Here is a 7,500-nt window from a genome sequence, read left to right on the forward strand (position 1 = left end):
TTGCGCCATCACCATCTTCAAATAAAGTATTTTCTACGGTTGCACCATGAATAGCGCATAGTAGTGCAGCGCCCAATACACCAGCAACTCCCATCATATGAAATGGGTTTAATGTCCAATTATGAAATCCTTGGAAAAAGAGGATGAATCGAAATATAGCTGCTACACCAAAACTTGGAGCAAAGAACCAACCAGACTGACCCAGTGGATAAATAAGGAATACAGAAACAAAAACAGCAATTGGACCTGAGAATGCGATTGCATTATAAGGTCGCAATTGAACAGATCGAGCAAGTTCAAATTGACGTAACATGAAACCTATTAATCCGAAAGCACCGTGGAGAGCAACAAAAGTCCACAGACCGCCTAACTGACACCAACGGGTAAAATCTCCCTGTGCTTCAGGACCCCACAGTAACAACAAAGAGTGTGCTAAACTATTAGCGGGAGTGGAAACTGCAGCGGTTAAGAAGTTGCAGCCTTCTAAATAAGAACTTGCCAAGCCGTGAGTATACCATGAAGTTACAAAGGTCGTACCTGTAAACCAACCCCCCAAGGCGAAATAGGCGCAAGGAAAGAGTAATAGACCGGACCAACCCACAAAAACGAAACGGTCCCTCCGCAACCAGTCATCCATAATATCAAATAAATCATTTTCATCTTTGGTAAATTTACCAAGAGCTATAGTCATAGCGATCCTCCTATTCAACTACTTCAACCATTTCCCAACACCTCATAGAGCATTTTCAGAGATGGGACGGACCTTGATCATTTATCTCTATTCATTTCTCTCTCTATATATATATAGAATATATAAGTATACTTTCCCTTGTTTTCTAATCGGTTTCGAATAAAAAATCATTTATGGGTCTATTGATATCTAGGGCAAATCCATGAACTCGATGTGGTTATTCCTTATCTATTCTTAAAAATCTTCCAAGTCATCAATCATAAAATCTGCTATGACTCCAAAATCCGATAGAAATTTTTTTTTCAGAACTGTTCAAGAAACAAATGATCCCCTGTTTCACTTCTTATACCTAGCGGATCTTCAGACATATTTCTCTCCTTTCATCAAAGAAACTTATTCTTGAAGTTTGGTTGTGAATTGACTTCTATTTTGTCTAGGAAACTACTGTAGGATCATAGGTTTTCTAAATTTCTATTTCATTTACAGTTTTTTCTTTAGTATTTCATTTTTTTTATAAATACTATAATAAAAAGAAAAAACTGTAAATGAAAGTTTTTGTCTCATATATATGAATTGCTGGAAAAATATCGTACACATCGATATGAAAAGAAACTATTTGATATGTGAAGACATAATTTAATGTATTTTTCTATTATTTCTATAAGATTCTATCTAATCTTATAGAAATAATAGAAATTTATGGAAAAAAATATGTTTCATTTTAATTTTAAAAAAACTTGTTTGGTGGAACTTGAAATTCGTATTAAGGCCCTTCTGAGTAAAGAAAAGGCATAACCTTTTTTCTTAGTTCAGAAACAAGAAGATTTCATTGGAAATATTCAGAGATTCTTAGGGAGTCTAAACGAAAAAAGTCTTAAAAAGAAAAAAAATTGTTCGAATTGAATCTTTATCAAATTTGAATATCAGAATAGTAGATATAAATATAATTCAACGGGTTAGGTCCACTTACTTTTTTTTATTTTTCCATTATTGAATTTTACACTTTTTCTTTTTTATTACAAATAGAAACTTTTTCAAAATATCAAGAATCTTTTTATTCTTCCTTCAAATAGAAAGACTATTGCTTTTGAAAAAAAAAGTAAAAAGCCCCTTATCGGATTTGAACCGATGACTTACGCCTTACCATGGCGTTACTCTACCACTGAGTTAAAAGGGCCCTTTTTCTTTCTTTCAATTTCTAAATAAGGAACTAGCATGACTAGTACATATATTTGTTACTGTGTATACTTATTCTATAAATTTATATAAATTATTTCTATAAATTTATATAAATTATATAAATTAAATGATATAAATGGGATTAGAATACATGTACATCAATATCTATTATTTGTATAATGACTCATCAAAGAACAAAAAATTGGATTTACCTAGTGAATAGAATATAGTTAAAAAAAGAATTGATTAAGATTGGATTTGATCCATATCAAATATATTATTTCAAAATGGATTCTTGAAGTCATTCTAATCATAACACTAAATTCTTTTTATTGATACATAAATGTACTCACAAAATAAAATATTTCATCGAAACATTGATAAAATCGAATCATTGATAAAATGGATTCAATATGTTCTGTCCCTAAACCAAATTTTTATTTTTTTATTGAAAAATTCTATTTTCCAAAGTTTTTTTTCTTAGTATTAGATATAAATCTACCTATCGAATCTTAGTATTAGTAATAAATGATAGAAATGAAGTTTTAACCTCTCGTCCTTTGCAACAAACGAATCATTCCTGTGAAGAATTTTCTCTTTATTGGAACATTACTTCTTTTTTTTTCTTATTATGACTGGAATAAAAAAATTTAGAAATATAAATGATTAATAAAAAATTTCTATGGAATTATGAAAGAACGAAAAATATTTTTTTTTATCGAATCATATCATTATATTGACAATTGCAAAAAACTGTTCATACTATGAACGTAGTATAATGGCGGTCGGGCAAGTATGCCCCCATCGTCTAGTGGTTCAGGACATCTCTCTTTCAAGGAGGCAGCGGGGATTCGACTTCCCCTGGGGGTAGGGTGTTACGAAAGGAAGTTGATCAAAAATTTTCAATAAAAACTGAAATGTATTCTTCCTATTGTGCTGGGTCGATGCCCGAGCGGTTAATGGGGACGGACTGTAAATTCGTTGGCAATATGTCTACGCTGGTTCAAATCCAGCTCGGCCCAAGAATTTGCCGATCCACTATGAAATTCTATAACCCATTTATAGTTCTCTGGAAATGACTGATGTGCTATGATACGGAAGAATCAAAATATTAAACATATCTAAGGTTATTTCTTTTTTTTCTGTATTCCATATTTCTTTCCACAAATTCAAAATCTTGTTAATAATCGGTATTCATGTCAAGATCTGTAAGTAGAAAATATAAGGAAAAATTGAAAAAAAAATATTTTTTTTTCATTGATTCAATTTTCAATCGATTTGTTAATAGAATAAGAATAAGAAACGGATTACGAGTAATTTGTGTCGATCTCACTAAAGTGGATATCGATATACATATCAATATATAAAAAAATGCGCTTTTTTCATTTACAACAAAAAGGTTCGAATCCGAAATAGAAAAAGAAAAGGTTTGACAGAAACGGTCCGTAAAAATATTTATACAGTACACCCCTTTCCCTGGGATTGTAGTTCAATTGGTCAGAGCACCGCCCTGTCAAGGCGGAAGCTGCGGGTTCGAGCCCCGTCAATCCCGTTGGATATAAATCCAAAAAAATAAAAAAGAAATTCCTTTTTTGTGTATTTGTAGGGAATCAAATTGATAAACAAAATTTTATTTGGGGCCCCCCCCTGCTTTTTCATTTGTTTCGCCGAAAAAGGAAGGAAAGGGATTTTGGACTTTCATCAAGAATAAATGTTTTTTTGTTTTATTTAGTATGGATAAAAGATCTTCCTATGTTATACTATTTCATGAGTTGATTTGATAGCTCAGATTTTGTGATTCATGATATTGATCCGATTTGATATCATTGAAATCCAATTTATACCATTGTTGAAAGATTGAACATTTCTATGGGATTAAATCCCGAATTTTTTTTTTAGAAATTTAAGAGAAATAGAACATAATAAAGATTATGGAAGTAAATATTCTCGCATTTATTGCTACTGCACTGTTTATTCTAGTTCCTACTGCTTTTTTACTTATAATTTATGTAAAAACGGTAAGTAAAAGTGACTAATTTCCCTGAAATATGATTTCTTCATTTTTATGAATGATTTAAAAAAATGATCGTACAATCAGCGTAATCCAGATAGTAGAAATCAATTTGATTTCTACTATCTGAGAATTGCGTCCAATTTTTTTTTTCAGATTCTTTTTACAAACAATTCCGGTATCTTAGGAAAAAAAGGGGGTAAAAAAACAGGAATGGTTATTACACGGTCCGCCATTTTCCATATATATATATATATCTATATAACCAGGTTAAGCGTCAGTTCATCGAAATAGAAATTTTAAGAAAAATTTGATTGGAATAGGAATCCATTTCTTCTTCTTTTTGATTCCCTTGTTTTTCTCAAAATAGGAATATGGGAATAATGAAAATATTTGTTTGATTGAAAGAGTATTTTCAATTCCTATAAGATACATAGAATACATTACACTACTAAAATATAATAGAATCAAGATAGATTTTCTATTTGAACTCAATTAATTAGTATTAGTTTAAATGAAATATTTTCATTCAATAGTTTCGAAATTCAAAAATTCAGGTAGAAATCAACAAGGTTACTTGGATCCCTTAACTCAATTTTTAGTATCCCTATAGCCCACTTCTTCCCCATACTACGAGGGAAAGGGAAAATGAAAAAACTACCATTAAAGCAGCCCAAGCAATACTTACTATATCCATGTAAATTTTGTCTCCTATCTCTATAAATATGAAGGAACTATTTCATTATTTTTTCAAATTTTTTATTCTATTCTTTTTTTTGTATTATTCGCTAAAAATACTATACTATAATAGTGGAATTGCTATTACAGAGTCAAAAAAAGGATTCTGGGCTAACATCATTCACGAAAAACAAGAATTCATTCTATTTATTAGTTATTAGAACATCTAAAAAGTTTTTTTTGATTATTTTTAGTAAAATCATAAAACATTAAACATAAAAAAATTATAGGAAGTTATAAGTCAATGAATGTTACTACCAGGTGGGAATATTAAGATTTCTCTTTTATCATTTCCTTAAGGATTTCATAAAAAAAGAATCAAGACAGATTCATTTGCATACTTATACTCTTCTTTCTATTTGAAATAGTCCCTTAAATGTCTCCCAATTCGTTCTCTAAAATAATTAAAAAAACTTTTTTTCTTTTCTATTCGATTTTAGAATCAAAACTTTTTAATTTTATTAGAATATAGAATATGAAAATCTAAAGAATACTTTTTTTGAATATTACGAAAGCGAATTAGCTAAATTAAAGCTATTAAATAGAATTGATCTAAATAAATAATATTGATAAAATGTGGAAGCACTCATAAACTTTAAATTAGTCTGTATAGAAGGTTTTTCTTCTGCCTTTTCTCTACCTAAAAATGGACTTTCCTATCCGACTTATTCTTAATCCAATCTAATAAAAGACCCAGTCAGGAGACAGACACTACAATAGTTGTGTAGTGAACGAACTATCATTTCTAAATTTATGGATTCCTTTTCACTACTAGAATCTTTCCTTGAATTCGAGACAAAAATATTTACAACATTTTTTAAGCTACTGATGCTTATAATTTCGAATCAAACGCAATTCTCAAGACTCCTTTTCCCTCGCTTGCTTCTGTTGGAAAAAAAGTTTTCTAAAAAAACGTAATATAATCTTTCATTTACAGTTTCTTATCGATCAGGCGACACCCGGATTTGAACTGGGGAAAAAGGATTTGCAGTCCCCCGCCTTACCACTCGGCCATGCCGCCAATAAAAATATAGATATGAAGTTTTTGAGAATACTCCCCCCTTTTCTTTCTATTGAAAAATTGAAAAACAATCTTGAGACAAATCGCAACCGTTAACTATTCTTTTATGAATTATTCTTGAATATTTGAATAGAAATTTTTTTTTCTTAATGAGATCAGAAAATAAAAATTGATACATAACCAATCAATATTGCTTTTTTTTTTAACTTTGTTCATTCTAATTATAACAGCAACTTTCAATATATGTAAACCCTAGAATATCAATTTGATCTGTTACACAGATATTATCTAATCGAGTATCTTATCCATATCTATATAGATATAGAATACCAATACTATACGGTATTTTCAAGAAATTATCGTGCTTATTCTTTTTTTACAATTTTCAATAGAAAATTTGTAAAAATTCACACAACATGTTATGTGTTTGTTATCCTGAACAAATATGACTGCAATAAAGTTAGAGACAGATCTATAGCTGCAGTTAAATATATGCATGTTTCAAAAATACAAGCCTTATTACATTACACATAACATACTCTAATCATATTCTCCCCAATTCTCTCCAAAATACTTCACTTCAAAATATATCTTTTCTTGACAATTTCGAATGGATTTTTTTTTGTATCCAATTGAATTTGAATATGTAATATCATAATAATGATAGAAATGAAATGCATTTTTTTAGATTCCTAAAAAAAAGATTGAAATGCCCGTAGAAATTTCCAATCCTTTTTTAGATTAGACTTTCGATTCTATCTGTTTGTTTTGTTGCAAATTCCTTCGAAGTTGAGTATCAAATTCTAATATTTCTTTCTCTTTTCATAATAGGTATTTCATACACTAAGAAATATTTGATACACGGGATTAGGTAAGATTTCATGTAATTCAGTATAAAGAATAGAAATTCCAATATTGCTAAATGGATTCATGTGATTTGATGAAGCATGACAGCAAATCGTGGAATATTTTTCGATAAAATTCACGGGGAAATTGAAAATGCTTGGGAGTGAAAATGAAGAAATGTCTACACTACCTGGATTGAATCAGATACAATTTGAAGGGTTTTGTAGGTTCATTGATCGGGGCTTAACAGAAGGGCTTTTTAAGTTTCCAAAAATTGAGGATACAGATCAAGAAATTGAATTTCAATTATTTGCCGAAACATATCAATTATTAGAACCCTTGATAAACGAAAAAGATGCTGTATATGAATCACTTACATATTCTGCTGAATTATATATATCCGCGGGATTAATTTGGAAAAGTAGTAGAGATATACAAAAACAAACTATTTTTGTTGGAAATATTCCTCTAATGAATTCTCTGGGAACTTCTATAGTAAATGGAATATACAGAATAGTAATCAATCAAATATTGCAAAGTCCTGGTATCTATTACCGTTCAGAATTGGACCCTAACGGAATTCCGGTCTATACTGGCACTATAATATCAGACTGGGGGGGTAGATTAGAATTAGAGATTGATAAAAAAGCAAGGATATGGGCTCGTGTGAGTAGGAAACAGAAAATATCTATTCTAGTTCTATCATCAGCTATGGGTTCGAATTTAAGCGAAATTCTAGAAAATGTTTGTTATCCTGAAATTTTCGTGTCTTTCCTAAATGATAAGGATAAAAAAAAAATTGGGTCAAAAGAAAATGCCATTTTGGAGTTTTATCGACAATTTGCTTGTGTTGGCGGAGATCCGGTATTTTCTGAATCTTTATGGAAAGAATTACAAAAAAAATTTTTTCAACAAAGATGTGAATTAGGAAAAATTGGTCGACGAAATATCAACCAAAAGCTTAATCTTGATATACCCCAGAACAATACATTTTTGTTACCGCGAGATATATTG

General features: G+C 30.1%; 3 non-coding genes and 2 pseudogenes across 5 annotated transcripts in view; 2 read left to right on the forward strand and 3 right to left on the reverse strand.

The window, feature by feature from the left end:
* The window catches only part of LOC114171545, a 3,907-nt pseudogene extending 2,681 nt beyond the window's left edge, over positions 1-1,226 (reverse strand). The window contains exon 1 of the transcript XR_003601581.1: positions 1-1,226. This exon is cut by the window's left edge and continues 2,681 nt beyond it. The product of XR_003601581.1 is annotated as a photosystem II CP43 reaction center protein-like (transcript).
* A 570-nt stretch (positions 1,227-1,796) lies between these two features.
* On the reverse strand, positions 1,797-1,868 carry TRNAT-GGU. The gene has a single exon. It is a non-coding gene; the product is annotated as a tRNA-Thr (tRNA).
* A 1,480-nt stretch (positions 1,869-3,348) lies between these two features.
* TRNAD-GUC lies at positions 3,349-3,422 on the forward strand. Its single transcript has one exon. It is a non-coding gene; the product is annotated as a tRNA-Asp (tRNA).
* A 2,147-nt stretch (positions 3,423-5,569) lies between these two features.
* Positions 5,570-5,640, reverse strand: TRNAC-GCA. Its single transcript has one exon. It is a non-coding gene; the product is annotated as a tRNA-Cys (tRNA).
* Positions 5,641-6,593: 953 nt separating this feature from the next.
* Positions 6,594-7,500, forward strand: part of LOC114171561 — a 6,201-nt pseudogene continuing 5,294 nt past the window's right edge. Inside the window, exon 1 of the transcript XR_003601582.1 lies at positions 6,594-7,500. This exon is cut by the window's right edge and continues 2,346 nt beyond it. The product of XR_003601582.1 is annotated as a DNA-directed RNA polymerase subunit beta-like (transcript).

The sequence above is a fragment of the Vigna unguiculata genome, unplaced genomic scaffold (assembly GCF_004118075.2).
Source record: "Vigna unguiculata cultivar IT97K-499-35 unplaced genomic scaffold, ASM411807v1 contig_3, whole genome shotgun sequence".
Taxonomy (NCBI): domain Eukaryota; kingdom Viridiplantae; phylum Streptophyta; class Magnoliopsida; order Fabales; family Fabaceae; genus Vigna; species Vigna unguiculata.